This window comes from Chinchilla lanigera, unplaced genomic scaffold, assembly GCF_000276665.1.
Source record: "Chinchilla lanigera isolate Chin_1 unplaced genomic scaffold, ChiLan1.0 scaffold00080, whole genome shotgun sequence".
Classification (NCBI taxonomy): domain Eukaryota; kingdom Metazoa; phylum Chordata; class Mammalia; order Rodentia; family Chinchillidae; genus Chinchilla; species Chinchilla lanigera.
The window spans coordinates 9,300,934-9,319,366 of NW_004955481.1; the positions used below are offsets into that span (position 1 = coordinate 9,300,934).

The window sequence follows — 18,433 nt, forward strand, 5'->3', positions numbered from 1 at the left end:
TGAAATCTTAGTCATTGGTTCAGTGAAGCATTCCGAATCATTTGTTCACTCTGCAGATTGTCCTGAATACCCACTGTAAATCAGACACCAACTGGATATGTGTTTTTCTGGAGATTTGGCCCCTCTGAGGAGCTCCTAGGTCCAGCACCACAATATGTGGCCCTGGGGGTTCTCCTGCGGGAATATTTCATTTTACTGTATTTTATTTTTGTAGTATACCTGAGGACAGGAGCCCAGCCTCGCCCTCATCACTGTGACCATCGTGACCATGGACATTGTTTCAGTGTGGGCCAGAGGTGCGGGCTCTACAGGTCTAGGGACAGAGGTGTCCGCAGGAGATCCTGTCCTGGCCTACTGTGTCCTCTACAATCTCTATCATACTCCCCTCCACACCTCTTGTCCCTGGAATGCTTCCATTGTCTGGCCACCAAGGCTGAGATGAGGCCATCTCCATCCCAGAAACCCAGCCCTGAAGTAACAGTGTGGCCTAGAGCAAGTCTGTTCGCCCTTCTGGACCTATTTCCCTGAATGAACTCTGACAGACTTGAATGAAATTGATGATTTTCTAAAATAATTTTGGCTAGGCATGGGGATGCATGCCTATAATCCCAGCTACTCAGAGGCTGAGGCAGGAGGATTGCAAGTTTGAAGCCAGCCCACGGAACCTAGCAAGACCCTGTCTCAAAATAAAATAAAAAGGGCAGGGAAGTAACTCTGCAGTAGAGCCCTTTGCCTCACATGTGCAAGGCCCTAGATTCAATCCTCAGTACTAAAAAGAAGAAAGAATATTTTTAGCCAGAGAAATATATAATATATATCATATATAATATATTACATTTCTATAATACATATATATGGATAATATATGAAACGGATCAAAGCAGAGCTACTGGTTGAAGGAGAATGAAAGTGCTTCCCTTAGGCCTCACTAATTTGAACTTTCCCTAGGGCCCCTGGCAGCCCTCGAGATGCCCCCAGAGACCCTGGGAACCCGCATAAGGAAGCCCTTGAGATGCCCCCAGGAACCAGAGGCAACAAAGTGTGGGACTACCCCTTTCAACAGTGCCACCCAGCACAGCTGGCAAGTGCTTGGTCTGGGTGTTTCCTCCCAAGACCCCTGGCACTGTGCCATGGCCGGGCTGGGTGGCACTGTTGACAGGGGTAGTCCCACACTTTGTTGCCTCTGGTTCCCTGGAACCATGCAGAGTAGAACTGGCTCCTGCCTGGACACCACCACCCTTAGGTCCTAGCATTGAGTCCAGCCCCTGATTAGAGCCAGAGGCCGGAGTGAAGCTCTGGAGGCAGCAGGTGGGCCATGCTGCAGGCAGGCGGGAAGGTGCCAGATGAGATGAGCCTGCCTGTCATCCTCTGTGCCCTCCCTTTGATGTGCCAACGAAGGAGGAGGAGAGCAAACACAGACACAGCCCTCTGCGCTCTCTCTGATTTAATTGCAACCCAATTAAGTGAATAATTGTTACAAATGTGACGTTACCTTCCTTCCACCAACTTGGGATGCGGGCCTGCAGCAGCGTGAGCTGTGGACCCAGGTGGGCTGGCCCTGGCCACAGGTTAGGTTCCCCCAGGGTGGGAAGATAGGGAGCTGCAGAGCCGCAGACCCATCCTCTCTGCACAGGGCCTCAGCCTCCAGCCTCTCTCAGCTACCCACATTCTGCCACAGCTCCCTGGCCCCGGAGGGTCCGCACCAGCCCAGAGCTCCCAGCCACCTGCTGTCAGGAGCACGGCCCAGCCTAGGCAGTTGGGAATAAGTGGCACATTTACTAAATAAGTTGTGGCATGGACAGAGGTCCCTGGGAGAAACAGAGAAGGACCCAACCAGAACATTGGAAGTCTTAGGCAAAAACTTTCTGATGGGAGAGAGGGGGTCCTGTGGCTGTCCCGAGACAGCCCCTGCTGGGGAGGCAGGGGTGGGCTTCCTCACAGCAAGAGCGGGTTGGGAGAATCAGAGCAAGGATGATGGATTGCTCGGTGATTGTGTGTCCCGGGAACCTGCGTAAGGAAGCCCTGGCCCTGCCTCAGGGCACCACAGAGGCAGCTGAGCCCCTGACCATCCCCTGCCAGTGGTCAGTGGTATCATTACGGAGTCCATCCTGTCCTCACATGGCAGTGGGCTTATGTGATGGTGATCTCTACACTGAGCTTCTAGGGCATGAAAACATCATTAGTGACACACGCAAAATGAACGGAGGGAATGGAGGGAGCTGCTGCTGCTGCTACCTTGCAGTCTGGAGAGGATGTGAATTTCAGTGATAAGTGGATCCAGCCACAGGAACAGGGAACACTTGTGAGGAGTAACTCAATGGCGGTTCTCAGCCTTAGCGGCACACTGCAGCATAATTTTAAAACACTGGGGTCTGAGCTCCCACTGAGACTCTGACTTTGCTTCCAAGTCATTCCCATGGAAAATGGAGATACAGCCCCCCTGCCAGAGCAGGGCTGCCACACTGGCAGAGGGTGTGACAGGACACCCCCAGACCTTCTAAGCTACAATGGCTGGGGTGGGAGCTCTACAGAGCTCCATGACACTGAGGTGGGAGGTTCTCCAATACTGGGCCAGACGGGGAGAGGACTTGGAGACCTGAGGACCAGAGGATAGGGCTTGGGGAGGAAGAGGAATAAAGAAAGTTGAAAATGGGCCTGTCCTATTCTTAAGTGATTTAAAGGGAAACTTTTTGTCTTGTTCTAGAACCCAGAATTCAAGCATCCCTCGAACCACTGTTCAGTCACCTTGTATACATAGTACAGGCTGAATAAATACTGATTGAACAAGTGAGGGGCAAAGTCTGTTTGGTGGGCTAGCCTGGGAATGTAAGTACTCTCAACTACTAGAGGCTGAGCATTCCTGATCTGAACATCTGAAATCTAAAATGCTCCAAACCCTGAAATTTCTTGAGCATGGATACCGTACCACAAATAGAAAATTCCACACCTGACCTCATGGAAGGGGTCACAGTCAAAATGCAAGTGCATTATAAATATTGTGTAGCATTGTCTTCAGGTTATGTGTACTGTATCAGGTATGTATGAGACATGAATGAATTTCATGCTTAGTCTTGTGTCCCATCCCCCAAATAGCTCTTTGGATGTGTGCACGTATTCCAAAATCTTTAAAAATCTCCAAATACTTCTGATCACAAACATCTCTGACAGGGATATTCAACACATACCACTGGTAACTCCTGATAATATTGTCTTTGTAGGGACATATGTTGAAATGTGTTTCCAGGATCTAAGAGCTAATTCTTAGTGAACTTTTTATAAGTAACCCATTTGTGAATTGGAGCATGTATGTTTTTATGTGGAACATAGTTCTGTGTGTGTGTGTGTCTGTATGTGTGTGTGTAAGTGTGTGGGGTCTGCTTTTATGGAACCTAGCAGGGTCCTCCCTTGGGTCTGCCCTGAGGTGTCCTGTGGCACCTGGGTGGAATCCAGTGACATCTTCACAGAGCTGACAAAGGAGAAATTTGTCAGGGAGGAGGGCCTGACAGAGAAGCAGCCAGGAGAGGCCACAGAAGGGCTTGTGGGTCTAGGGCAGGTGACGCCATGGGCTGGGAGAAACAGAGCTGTAGTGTGGCCCTGGAAGAGCTGGGGGCCTGCGTGGAGCTGTGAAGTACTCTGAGCATTAAGGTGCGCTGCAGGAAGTTCCCATTGACCTTGCCTTAGCAGTGCAGAGGAGCTGAAAGAAGGGGGCAGACTGCTCCTGGAGGCTGGGTAGACCCTGCTTGGAAACCTGCCTCTGGAAAGCAGGTCCTGTGGTCAGCCCCCAGAATCCCTCTATCTCCCATGGCTGCCTTTGAACTCTGAATGAGGAGCTTCAGGTCCCGGCCCAGGCTGTCTCTGCTGAAGCCAGGCTGTCATCTCTGTAGGGAGCTCTGGCCCCTGGCCAAAGGCTGTCTTTGTCCCCAAAGTTCCAGCCCTGTTTCCTGCTGATGAGGAGTCCGAAGAGTTGGCCATTCACGGGAGATGACCCTGATGGCCTTGGGGGAGGGGGGTTGTCCGTGGCCACACAAGATGACAGTGATTAAATGTCCTAGCAGTTGGGCCACTAGGCCTTCCCTGCTGCTAATTTGGGTCAATTAAGCCAATTTGTCTTTGTTGTCTGGAAGTCCCTTCTCTGTAATGGCTCTGGCCCCTTTGGGGCCTGTGAGGGAGAGAGGGAAAGAAGCTGTCCCCTGGCTGGAAGGCTCTCTTTCCTCCCCCTACCCCAAAGCCCCAGGCTCAGGGACTTTCCTGAACCGTATGACCCCTCCATTGTCCCACGGCCTCCATAGTCTTCTCCTGCAGCTGCCCAGGTTGATCTCATTCCTTAGATGAGCGATTAGGGCTCCTGGGGGGTAGGCTGCTCCCCAAGGTAACAGGAGAAAAGAGATCTGAGTCCAGCATTTGGACTCGGGTTCCAGTGCTTCTTGGTCAGTACCATTTGGCCTCTACAGTTTCCTGTGGTCTGCCACAGCCCTCTGGGAGTTCCAGAAAGGGCAGTTTGAAAACCACTTCCCTAGCCTATCAGGATTCACCTTGCACCAAAGAAAGAGAAGAAGGGACAGAGCTCTAGTGTCTCCTGGACTGTGGGAGCACAGTGAGAATACTCCTGCCTTGGCCTAGCTCACAGAAGGGTTGGGCAAACACAGATGAGAGGCCAGACTGACACATGGCCCCGTCCACTCTAGTGAGCTCACAAGCAGGCCCCTGCACTTCTCTGGGCCTCAGTTTACCTGTCTTTAGTGCTGCAGGAGCTAAGAGGAAGGATGGCATGTGATCCCACATCTGTCACATTTGAAGAGTTGCCCTAGGGGCAGTGCCTAGGACATAAAGCACCCTTCTATTTCCCAGTGCCCATGCTGTCATCCCAAGGAGCCAGTCTGGCAGAGGGAGGGCCTCTCCCAGTGTGGTGAGTCAAAGGGAGAAGGTGTGTGTGGTTTCTGGGGAGAAAGTCTAAGATCATTGCACAGAGGGGTCACCACTCATCATGCATAGAATGAGTTGAACTGCCCTTTGAACCCCACAGGACTGGGGCTTCCTTAGCCTGACCTGTGACCGGAGGCAGAAGGTAGGGAAGTGAGTCCAAATGGGGCGGAAGCCAATGGACTGTCACTGTGCAGCGCGATGTGAGTCACCTCTTGGAGGTCTTCCTGGAAATGCCAAACACCAGAGCCAGCTGCACTTGACTGGCAGTGGCATGGACTCCCGGGGAGACTTTCCTGTAAGCAGAGTCCCCAGCCTAAGCTCCACTGCATGGGTTGGGTGGTCTCCCTGGGTTGGGTGTCAGGTATGGACATCTTGGTGGCTGCCTCCAGGCTGACTGAAAGTAGAATGAGCAAACATCAGGCTGCAGAATGGTGACAGTGAGAGAGCCTCACCTGCAAGTTCCTCTCTGGAAGGGTAAGCCAGTGTTCCACCCTAGATGCCCATAACCTCACATGGCCTGGCCATGGGCGTCAGAGTTGCAGGGCAGGAGGCTGGAGCTGGCACTCACAGGCCACCCAGAACCTGGAGCACAGGCTGTCCCTCTCGCCTGAGGGAGGGATGCTGAGGCAGAGAGGGCTCCCCCGTCCAGCGTACAGCGCAGAATGTTCTATGGTCATAGCTGACGAGCCCCAGGCTCAGCTGACACACCTTCCTGGTCTTCCTTGAATAAAGCCCCATGCAGTCAGGTACCAGGAAGGGGAGGCAGCTGCTTCTGTACAGCAATCAAGCCCACAGGGTACAGTGAGGCCCAGCTTGATCTGGACCTTGGTCTGGACCCTCAGGGCTACTCCTGACCTGTGTGTGATCTGTGGCAGGGTCTTCCTCCAGCCGGCTCTTCCTTTGGGTGTCCTAGGCCCCTTCCCTGCCTTCCCAGCCTCACTGCAGCACCCTGCAGTGCCTACCACTCTCAGTGATGTGTCCTGGGGTCCCCTCCCTTGGCTTTCTCAGCTAAACTCAGAGCCCAAAGCTCCAGCTGGCCACCCACCCACAAGTTTCCCACTGCGGTCACCAGCCAGAGCCTCAGTCCCTGTCCCTCCCCCACCAGGTCTGGTCTCCCTGTCCCCCTATACCCCTGACTCACGCAGTGGAGCTGCTCTCCTTCCATCTGGAAGCCAAACAGAAACCTGCCCATCATCCTGTGCCCCTTCCTCTGCACACCTGGCCCAATATCCTGGATGCTGAGGTGTGCCGCTGGGAAGTGACAGCTACAGTATCCACTGCACAGTGATCTCACACCCAGTTCTGGCCTTGCTGTAGGGCTCTGCACATTTAACTCACATAATCCTCATGACAGCAACACTTTGCAGTCCCCAAGAGGCCGGTGACTTGGCCAAGGCCACACAGTGCTGGTCAGCGTGGAGCCAGACCAAGCTCAGGCACACAGGTGGAGTCTTGTGCATGCAGAGGGAGATCCCAGCTCTCAAAAAGTCTGCATGTTCACCTGTGTCACCACCACTCCTCCACCCTTTCCCCAAACACCATGCTCCACCTCCTGAAGGTGATCTCTGCGCTGGAACTCACTGAGTCCTGGGGACCCAGATGATTGCCCAAATGCCCCCGACTCTCCTTAGTCAGTTCCTGCTCCCAGTCCCCACTGAGGATCTGCTGATTCCCAGGTGGGATCATCACCCTCCTCTGCCCACTCTTGGCATTGCTATGAGCTTCTTGAAGACCTGTTTCCTTTCAGGGTCACTAGTGCTCTCAGTGCCCCACCAGGCACACAGCCCTTAAAGGAAAGAATAACAGAATGAGCGCACTTTGAGGAGAGAAAGCCAAAGCCTAATGAGAATGATGTATTATTAACCACTGTGTGTATTACTGAATGCTTTTCTGTGCCAGGCTCCGTGTGAAGCACTCCCATTTCACCCTCACACCCCACCCCAAGAGGTGGATGAAACTGTGGTCAGCACTTTAAAGGACAGACGGCCGAGGCTCAGCAAGGTTTAGTGACGTGCTCAAGGTCACACAGCTGAAAAGAGGCAGTACTGGGATTTGAAAGCAGACTCATGTGAATCCAGAAGCCAAACCACAGGCCCAAACTGCAGAAACCCAGCTGGTGCAGGGCTGTGGAGGAAACTGGACCATACAGAGCCTGCAGACTCATGGCCATGCTGAGAGGGATATAACCGTCCTCTGATGTCTGAAGAGCCGCTAGTATTTCCTTATGTAACCAGCCATGAAGTCCTAAGTGAGCAGACTCAGGTCCCAACTGTCACACAGGCACTTGGGGCTCTCAGAGCATGAACCATGTGATGAGTGGGGCTAAGCCTACTTCAGAACCACATGTGCTTCACAGCTGGGCCCAGGCGAGGTGTCTCCTTTGGAGGAGGGTCAAGTGCACTCAGCACCTCACCCTGGTGGGTAGGGTACCCCTGTTGAAGCCAGCTCCTGTGGAAGTCTTCCCTTGGCATTGAGAGCAGGCCTGTGGAGCTGCCGCCCCAGGTACCCCAGCCTTGAAGCAGGTACTGTAGATATAGAGGGCTGTCTGAGGTGCTCTGGAGCTGTGGCCTTGCCTTCAGGCAGAAAAAGGGCTGGGTGGCACTTTAGAAGTTCCTATCTGCACCTAAGTTCCATGCATCTAAGAAATATTTACTAGCTATTGCCACATATGCCCCAATTCCAAGGCCTGAAAAATTGGATTTGGATGATCCAGGGCTCCATTTGCTGGACAGACCTGGTATGTCCATCTTTCTCCCATCCTTTCTGCAGTGGGCCCTATTGGAGATGCATTTTTCCCTTGGAGAAAAGGCCCAAGTGTGTGTGTGCACCTTGCCAACTGCTGTGTGGGCCCTGTGGACTAAAGCCAATGACTTTCACCAGGCTGTGGCAGAGCCATCCTAGTCCAAGGACTGAAGAATTGGGACCAAGGGTCCATGTACTGCCCAGGAACAGGACCATCCAGAGATCAGAACTGGAAAAGATGCCAGAAGCCACAGGAACAGAAAACAACAGAAAACTCATTCACTGTAAAGGATATTATACATGAAACTGATGAAGAGGTACAAAAGTTGAGACTCAAAAAGGGTCCCAAGTACACGAGTTTCTGTTCCCAAGGAGTTTGAGGTGCACCACTGTCTTGCATGTGATCACCAGCAGAGCAGCTCTACCTGTGCTGCCGTTAAGGAATTTTATATAAGTTCCTTTACATAGGCATGGGTGGTTGAATCATTGGTCATTGGCAATCCACAGTCTCCAGCCCCTGACTCTGCCCCTGACTCTCCCAAGGTTGATTTCCCCAGGCCATCAACCAGGCCATCCTCTCAGTCACCTCATTAGCAAAATATCAGATGTGTTTAGAAGGGGTTAATTATGAATCTCAACGGATCCTCTGCTCACCTCCATCATTCAGAAATTCCAAGGGTTTTAGGAATTGTGTCAGGAGCTGAGGACAGAGACCAAATATATGTACCTTATCTTATCACATCTTTCCTGTTCCCTGGGACAGGACTTAGTGTTAGAGCTGGGTTTGAATTCTCCAACATACAGAGGGGCAGTGCCCTTCTGTGTAAAGTTGAGATTAGGGATGCATCCTGGGTGGAAGAAAGGAAGGTGGAGAACGCAGAGCCCTTGGCACCACCCATGCTCAGGAGAAGCTCCTGATGCCTTGATGGTGCTGATACTAGGCTGTCCCTGGTAGAATTACCACTTAACGCATCTCATTCAGGGCAGTAGCTTCTGACCTGACCCCAAGCAGGAGTGCACAGAAAATCCCTGGGAACAACACTGCTCTCTGAGTTCCTGTCTCTTCCCCTCAGGATGGAGAGCCAGAGGTGTTTGGCAGCAAGACCAGCTGAGCATTGCAGAGCATATCATAGTTATCCTGTCAGGGGAGCAGGTGGCCTTAGCATTGAAGAGGAAGTCATCTTATTTTCTGTGGCTTCTTCCAGAACCTGAGGGCTATAAGGAATCTCAAACATGTCTCCTTGAGTACTCCCTCTCTTGTTTGGAGTCAGCACTGTGAGGATGGCAAGGGCAGGACACAGGAGCCCCTACTTCCCATCCAGCCCTCACAGCTGATGTCCTGAATCAGTTCTAGCTCTCTTCTTCCTTGGAGTTGGGGCTCAAATCACAAATCACGCTCACCAGAGAATCCCTGGCATGAGAGAGAAAAGTCTCATAACCAGCCCGCCTCTATGCAGTCAGGACAGGCTTCCAGGAGGTGAAATTTCAGAATCCTTTAATAAAACAGTGGGTGACTTGCATTGAAAGTGAAGAAGCATTTTGTGGGAATTTGGAGGGTTGTGCATGTGGCCACCTGTGCTCTGCACGTCCCTCACAGTAGGAGCTGGGGTAAGGCTGTGGGAGGCACCAGGATAGGAGAAGGAGGATTGGATGGAGGAAGAAGAGGGTGTAGGATGCGCCTGTAAGCAGCAAAGCTGTTGGTGAGCAAGGAGGTGTGCCTTTACCTACGGATGTGGAGCAGAGCCTTGGGCAGGGAGCTTTTCCTCCTCCTCAGAGAGGCTAGCCAACCTGACAGGTTGCTGCGATAATGTAGCTCAGGAAATTAATTATAGCACTTGCTTCTCAAGCTCTGTGCCAGCCCCTTGGAGCAGTAGCTTTGTTGTCTCCCCTGCTTTTGCCCTGCTGTTGAAGTGCATGTGGTATAGGGGGAAAGGACAAGGACAAGCACCTGCTCGAGGTGCTGTGCCACCACTCAGAACCCCAGTGGCTCCTCACTGCCATGGAACAATGGGCAAACTTTTGTAGATAGAGAATCTAGTAATTAGGCAACAGCCTATGTGAAAATCCATGACAACAAAACTGCCCTGGGACCTGGGGTCCCCCCATAGAGCCTCAAGGCTCCAAGGAATAGTACAGACTTTTTGGAATAAACGCAGACTGCTCAGGCTGGCATTCAGAGCCTTTGCCCTTTCGGTGCCACCCTGCCTGCTTGTCCTGTCTCATTGCTCAGTTTCCCCGTTACAAGCCATTCAGGCCAAAGCTGTTATCTCAGGCCCCACTCACCGCCCTGTTCTCTCCACCTGCACCGCCACTGGTCCCCACAACGCCCAGGCTGGTGGGGGGTTTCCACCCATCCTGCCAGACCTTGTACCCAATGCCTCCTCCCTCTGAACACACGGGCATCTTGCGTGGGCAGCGGCTCCTCTTAGAGCACCAGGGAGCTGCGCACTTTGGGAAGGCGCTCAGCACTTCCCACCTTTTAGTGGTTATTTATGTACTTGTCTGGTCTCCCTGTTAGCCGGCAAATTCCTTAAGGGCAAAAACTATCTTCTTTATCTTTGTCTCCCTGGCAGTTCCCAGCAGGGGCTTTGAGGAGAGGATTGAATAAATATTTATTTGCTGAATGTCTTTGAGCATCAGTTACATGCACTCATATTGCATGGGGACAGGCCTGGTCAGTTCCTGCCCTCAGCAGGGCGCCCGTTGCAGACCAGAAGCTCAAAGGGATGGGTGTGAGCAGCTAATGTGAGATGCTGGTGGCTAATCTAGCTTTGAGGGTAGCCAGGGAAGGCCTCATACTGGAGGAGGCATCTGGGAGCAGTCAGGGAGAGGTGGCACCAACCAGGCAGAATGTGTGGGGATCAGCAGAGGGGGAACAGCATGTACAAAAGTATAGGGGAAAAGAGCATTTGGCTGGAGATGCTCAGGGGTTCAAGATGGGGAATGGGAGTGGACCCAAGAGCAGGTAGGTGCAGAAAATGCACCTCATGTGAGACAAGCACGGAAGCAGGGTGGTAAGCAACTCTCGAGGAAGAAGAAAGGGCTACAAGGAGGCGGCAGGGGATGTGGGGGGACTGAGACCCTCCTCCCTCTGAACACACGGGCACCTTGCGTGGGCAGGAGCTCCTCTTAGAGCACCAGGGAGCTGCGCACTTGGGGAAGGCGCTCAGCACTTCCCACCTTCCCACCAGCAGGCGGTTTTTCTCCTCCCTGGATCTTCATTTTTGCATCTAAAGCTGGTGGTTGGAGACCACCCATCAGTGAGTTAGAAATGCCGTAGACGCATCAGCCAGGGGCTACAGAGCCTGGGGTCAGAGGACTGGTCAGGGCAGGGCAGAGCCAGTAGAAAGGGTTCCAGGGTAGGATGTGGGGAGGGTCTGAGAGAAGTGCTGTGCCTGGACCCCATCCTTACTCTCCACAACAACCAGGTATATGTGGGTTTCTTGGCCCCATTGTGAAGTTGGGGCTCACCAAGACTTCAGTGGGTTTTACTTGAGCCTCTCCTATCCTGCAGACTGGCAGGTCCTCCAGGGATGCACAACCCTGGCCCTGCATGGGACATCCCCCAGGCTCAGCGACCCCCGCACACTGCAGTCCTTTTTAGGCCTTGTCCTTACATTGTGAGACAGAGGGAGGGACAGTTACCTCATCCTTAAGTTGACCAACTGTCCTTGCTTGCCTGGGACTGAGGAATTTTCACAGTCCCAGAAAACCAAGGACAAGTTAGTCACCTTATTCATTCTATGGGTGCAAACTAAGTTCCAAGTTCTCCCAATGGAGGTGCAAGGAGAGCAGCCTGGGGCAGCTCAGGAGGCTGCTGTGCTCCTAGGCACTGAGTTTTCCTGGCTTCCTGTGAGCCGACTCCAGCTGCAGATACTAAGAAGGCGGAGAGCCTGGAACTGAGTCAGGAAGCCCAGGCTATGGCTCTGAGCACTGTACTGGGGGACAATTAAGGGTGAGGACAGTGGCTTCTCCCTCAGACGTAAGTCCCCAGAGGCTCAGACTGTGCCTTCACTCTGCCCTGGAGAGGCAAGGATTACTCCACCTCCCTCCTGGAAACTCCTGGCAGGGCTATGGCGATGTGCTCAGCTATGGAGCCTGGCAAAGCCACACCTAGGGCTGGGAGTCCCAACCCCTACCTGCCCCTAAACTGCTGGGTCCCTGAACAATTATCTTCCCCTCTTAAGGCTCCATTTAACAAGGGGAACCGCAGTCAGCACACCTGAGATCATCCATATACAAGGGCTCTGTGGACCAGGAAGAAAGCCCGCCTCCAGCACCTTCAGAATCATCCCCACTCCAGCTGGGGCTAGGAACACAGTTCAAGGAATCCATATGCCTAGCCCCACTTTCAGGCTCCAGTACTCCCAGGAAATGAGGCCAAGGCAGGAAATCAGGATGGTCAATGGGGACTATCCCCAGCTGTGTGTCCTTGGGCAAGCCTCTTTGCCTCTCTGAACTTTGGTTCCTTCACTGGCAAAAACAAGGATGCTCTTTCCTGGGGGTTATTGTGAAGGTGGGCAACACACTCAGCTCAGTGCCTGGCATTCAGGAGGCACCTTTCAGTGCCACCTGCCCCACCATACACTGCTAGAGTCCTGGTGCCTGCTGCTCATGACTGTCAGCTTTTCCCAAACTGTCTCCTCCAAGGCCCAGCTCCAACCCACCCCCATTCAATGCAGGCATGCTCGCTCTCCCTCTCTCTCTCTCTCTCTCTCTCTCTCTCTCTCTCTCTCTCTCTCACACACACACACACACACACACACACACACACACTTTCCTTTTCTGTTGTTTGCGGGCTAATTGTTTATTAGGAGATGCAGGCGGCTGCACCAGTGGGAAGGCTCAGCTTGCTCCGCTATAATTAGGATAATGCACATTAGTCATTTAGTGTAACTCCAGCGCCCCTCCCCCGTGCTCCTGCTGCCTGGCCCTTCCAGCCTCCTGGCCCTGCCTGCTCCCCTCTCCTTCCTATCCTGCCTCCCCTGGGCTGGCCAACCCCAGGATGGGTTTCCCACCTCTCCCCACTCTCTCCTAACTCACCTCCTGTGTTCTTTGTCAGGATGCCTTTTCTCTGCCTCTGCCTGCCCTTCATCCCTCCCTCCAGCTCTCATCCTTGCTTATTTCCCTCTCTCCCTCCCTCCCGCAGAGCCTCAGGCCTGAACCAGAGAAGCACTGTTAGGTTGGGTGCAGAGTAGTTCAGGGCTCCAGGCTCTCTGGGCAGAAGGGGTGTGGGTGACAGTCTAATGTGACCATGGGAGGAACCAGACCTGCTCCTGCTACTTGTCCTGTGGATATCACCTCCCAGCCACTTCCCACCCTCTTTCCTGCCCCAAGTTCCTGGTATTTATACGCTGAAGACTGGACTGGCCAAGGCCACTGTCACCACAAGGCCTTCCAGGAGCAACTCCTCTGGCTTCATTGTGCTCTTCCCAGAGTTCCCATGGATGTCCTGAAACCCAACTGGGCTGCAAGATACAAGGTATAGGGGGTAGAGATGCAGTACCCTATATGCTAGCTAGATAGGGACCCCGATCTTGAGAAGCCTGGCTTGGCAGGGGCAAAGGCTGCTGGGGACATTAAGGAACAAAGGGCTATTCCCACAGATCTCTTATTTCTCCAGACCCACAAACTGGCCAACTCCAGATGTCCCTGGACTGCAGGGCCCCAGGGCAGGAGAGACCTGAGGACCCATGAACCTCTGAGTCTCCTCTCCCCACCCCTACCCTGCCCCTCCCAAAGGCATCTGGGGTCAGATCCATTACTACCGGGCAGACGGAAGGCTAGGACCAAAGGTGTTCCCTGAAAGGCTGTTGCTGGGTTAAAGGGGAGAGAGTGTCCCAATTTCCAGAAATAAAAGAGCTGTTCCGGGGATGAGGACTGCTGGACTGGAGATATAAACCCTCTGGTCTTCAGGGGGCTGCGGGAGCCCCTGCCCTGAGCCTGAGGTCACAGACACAGACACATGCACTGACACTGACTGCACATCCCAGGGAGCCTCACAGAGTAGGCGCTGGGAGGCCAGGGATGGTGCACCTGAAGAGCAGGCTTCTGTGCCCCCCCCAACCCACTGATACCCACGTCTGCCTGCCCCTCTCCTTGAAGTACAGGCCTCCCGTCTCTAGGTCTCTCCTGCCCTGGGGCCCTGCAGTCCGGGGACATCTGGAGTTGTACACCTTATAGGCCCTGGCCCCAAGAAGGCCACATCACCTCATCCTTTTCCACACTCCTCCCTGTCCGCACCTGCTGCTTACAGAGCCCTATAGAGTAGAGACTGTAGGAAAAGGCCCTGCCCAGCTGGTCTCCCGGAACAGGGGAGCCTTCCTTGGGCCCTCCTGGGATTGCTTTCTGCCGGGTGGCTGACTCTAGGTCAGCAGACAGATGCCACTGGGACCAGCAGGGAGCTGGGGAAAAAGCCTGGTTCTGATATGACATCGCTGAGAATTTTGAGAAAATCTTCCTTCCCAATCTTCTGGTTTGCCCAGAAGCAGGACAAGGAGTCCAAGAACCACCTGTCCTTGACCTTCCTTGGGGCACTCAGGAAGCAGTGATGGCCCTTATGCTATTTGAGCTGGCTTGTTCCTGGAGACATCCTGCCTCCACCTCTGTTCTGTTCCCTGGCTAGCTCTCACCCATTCCCGTCAGCCTAGCAGGGGCTTCTGATCAGGTGGGAAGTTGTAGGCTGGGGGAACAAAGTAGTGACAGCTAAGGCCCTAGAGACAGGTATGGCAAGGGTGCCTGCAAGGAAGGGCGTGTGTGTGTGTGTGTGTGTGTGTGTGTGTGTGTGTGTATTAGCAGGCATAACCTCCCAGGGCCACCCCATCATTCTTTCATCTATTTTCTCTGCAGCTCTAGTTAGTAAGGACCATGGACAAAGGATCTGTGCAAGGTGCCAGGGACAAAGAAAGCCTCAGAGTCCCTGCCCTCAGCAGGTGCCAGAAGATTAGGATTGGGGCTCCATTTGGAGAGAGGGGAGCTGGCCATCAGTCTTGAGGGTCTTCGGGCCCTGACTCCAGAGGCATTGTGGGGCCCCATTAATGATTATGACAAAAACACTCTAGCAATAGCTAACTTTACAGGGAGCTAGGCACAGGGTCATCTTGTAACACAGGCCTTTCATTCCGAAAGCAACCTACAGAAAGAGGTGCTCTTTCACTCCATTTTACAGTCTAGGAAACTAAGGTAGAATGATTTTAGGCCCCTGCCCATGATCACACAGCTGGTAAATGGCAGAGCCAGTCTGACTCCTACCTTCCCGACCTATTTTCTCCTCTAAAATTCAGATGAGGGATGCTGAGGTCTTTTCAGCTATGAGGTGGGCGTTCCAGGGCAGATGGCAGGAAGGAGAGCGGCTAGGGAGCAGGTTGGAGGTCTCAGGGAGGGACCCCTCCTCCCAGCTGACTTATTTCTGCCTTGGGTCCCAGCCAGCATGGGGGTGGGGCAGAGGATAGCCCAGGAAAGCTGCCTCTCCAGGATTTACAGTCTGTCAGGAAGGCGAGCCAGGGCCATCTAAGGGCTCTGGATGGCTGGAGCATGGTGGCTCTTCCTCCCACCCATCACTGTTACCATGAGAGTAGCCCCAGGCAGTCAGCTAGTGAGTATTCATGGCCACAGGTCCTCCCCCAGCCCAGCCACAGGTACACACATCATGTTGGGGCTACCGAGGTCAGCGGAGAGTGGCACCGCTGGTCTGTTGTAGAAGGCGGCCTGCCCCGAGGAGTACCAGTGCCGGTGCTAGAGATGGGATCTACAGCTCCATGGTGAGGCAGACATTCATCCTCTCTCTCTCTCTCTCTCTGGCGCCAGACCTCTGGGAGGCATCCACTCCTCTCCCTCTGCACTGAGCCCTCCACCCCCATCCTAGGATGGCTCACTGCGCTCCAGCCTTGAGTGGGGACATGCCTGCAGGGACCACATCTCTGCAATTTAGACAGACCCAGAAGCAGCCCCATGCTGGACAAGGAGTGCTGGGCAGCGCTGAGCTGGGTCTGAGCCCTCCTTGCTCTCCCAGCTGGACAGTTCTGTTCAAGACACTGTTCTGAAGTACAGAGACCTTGTTTTAGTGGGGAGGGGGCGCCCAGCTACCACCTGCTTTTATCCAGCCACCTCTGCCTGCCCAGAAGCCCCAGGACTGCCGGAAGACATGACCCCCAACTCACCCCTAGGTCACCCTTGTGGTATCAGGGCAGGCACTCTTTCCCCAGGTGAGGAGCCTGAGGCCCAGAGAGGGGAGGGGACCTGACCTAGCTCATATAGCAGGCCAGTGGCCAAGCCTCCAGAGCTGGCTTCTAGGCCCAACTTCTAGGGCTTCTTCCAGCCTCTATAACTCTTCCAAGGCCCTTGGGACACTGCTTTGTGTGCTTGTCATCTCTTACTTGTCCTACTGGCCATAACATGTTGACAAAAGGACCTACCACCAGCCAAACAGTGCATCAAGTCCTGGAGAAAAGCAGGTCAGCACTTTTCTCCTCTCAGAACCGAATAACCAACAAGTGTTGAATGAATGAGTTAGAGAAGGAACAAATGAACACTTAGCACCACCTGTAGCAGGGATGGCACCAAGCAGTTTACTTATTTAATTAAGCCTGACAGCTTTATATGCTAGGTTCTGCGATCCTCACTTTACAGTGATGGAAACCAAGGCTCAGAGAGATTAAGTAACTTGCCCAAGATCACACAGCTAGAAGGTACCACAGAGCTAGGATTTGAATATGAGCTTGAATGACTCCAAAGCCACACAAGTTCTTGTTTCCTTTTTTCCCTTTATTTTTACTCTTGGAACAGTTTCAAACACAGTCCTTCACTTTTGAAAGTATTTATTGTCTTTCTTCTACTTTTAAAAGCAATGCATGTTCATTGCAGACAAGTGAAAAATACAGAAAAGCATAAAATAAAAAATAACAATCACCCCTAATCCCCACTGCCTAGAGAGAACTACCATTAGCATTTTGATGCATTTCTTTCCAGGGTCCACACCTCTTTATATAAAACGAGCATTGTGCCCACGGCCACTTCTGCACCTTCCTATTGACTCACACTATTTGGTGAGCATTTCCCATCTGACTAAATAAGATTTTTTGAAAAATTTGATCTATAATGGATGCCTGTATCCATTCTTGTGTGTTTGCATTTACTTAACCCGACCCTACTTTTAGACATTTTAGGTTGTTTCGAATTTTTCACTATTAGGCATAACATCGTAGCAAACATCTTTCTATGTAAATCCTTGAGCAGGTTTCTGCTCACTGGATTTCCAAAGGGGGGTTTGCTGGGTTAAGGAGCATGGTCATTTTCAAGGCCTTTCATGAATATTTGTACATTGCTTTTAGAATGCTCACCCAGTTGACCCTTTACCAGTGAGACAAGGCAGTGCCTCATTTCTTTAAGCCTTTGCTAGTCCCACATACCATTTTTTTCTAGAACTAGGTTTTCCCCATGGTAGCACTCTGCTCCTAGGAACAGAACTTGATGCCATTGCCTCTGGGGGAGTAGAAAACAGAAATGGCACTCCAGGTCAGACCTACCAGCCAGCCAAGGAAGAGCAGGCCTCCCTCCTTCTGGGTCACAGCCCTCTTGCATGCATCTTCGGCTTCCGCTTCCTCCACTGTGGATCTGTGGGGGAAGGAGTGTGTCCCCAGGGCCAATCCATCCTGCAGCCTGAGGTCATACCACTCCAGTGGTCCTCCAAGTCTGGCTTGAAGAAATTCACTGGGCATAACTATCTGGCCTCCTGATCATAGACTACATGGCCCCTAAACCCCTCACACCTGAATTATCATGGCTTTTGCTCCTTCCATTCCTTCCTTCCTGCCATTCCTTCTTTCCTTCCTTTCTTCCTTCTTTCCTTCCTTTCTTCCTTCCTTCCTTCCTTCCTTCCTTCCTTTATTCATTCATTCACAGACTTGACACAGTAGACTTTTCTGGCATCTAGGTGGCCCAGATACTGTCCTAAGCTCTGGGTGCTTATCATTAACTGTCAACAGTGCTGCCTTTACACTGTGTGAGTCACAACCTCTCCAGCGCCTTCACCAACCCTTCCTACTTAGCACTGTTTCCCAACCTTCTATGATGAAAACAGTGCCTGACATAAACACACAGATTGCCAGGACTGTCCCCTGGAAATTCTGACGTGTCAGCCTGGATCGGTCCCTAGCCTTTCTTTGCTGTTGTTTTGTTTGTTCCAGCTGATTCTTGTGCTCGAGCAAGTTCAGGAGTAAGTGTTGAAAGATCCCCAAACACTGATACCTGTTGTTCATGTGCATGTATACACACACATGTGTGCACACGTGCACACACACACAGGTGAGCAGGCTAAGCTCTCTCACAACGCAGCCTAGCACCCTTGAGCCTTGCTGGCATGCCCTGCTGAGCCCCTCAGCCTCAAATGCACCAAAGCTAATGACATTTTTTTTTCTGATTTGCAAGTGATTAGTTTTAATTTGGGGACAATTAGAGACATAAGCAGGAGGCATCTGATTTTGATTAGAGCCAGGGAGATAGCTAGAAACACCCCCCGACACACACACTGACCTGGCCCTAGTCTCCCCGAGATTCATTTATGCACTCCATAAAATGGGGTGGTGACCTCTGAACCTGGGAAAAGCCATCTGAGGGTGGCCTCCAGATACCTAGGGCTGACCTGAGATGAAAGAGGATGAGACTGTGTCCATCCACTGGCCCTGACCAGGTACCTGAGCCTCATAAAGAGGTAGAATTGACATTGTTGAGCACCTTCTGTGTGTTGCACCTTGTACTATGCACAGCTGGC

General features: G+C 52.5%; 1 protein-coding gene across 1 annotated transcript in view; it reads left to right on the top strand.

Annotated features, from left to right (window-relative positions):
* Positions 1–18,433, top strand: part of Tmem132e (transmembrane protein 132E) — a 52,586-nt gene that overhangs the window by 16,481 nt on the left and 17,672 nt on the right. The window lies entirely within an intron of this gene.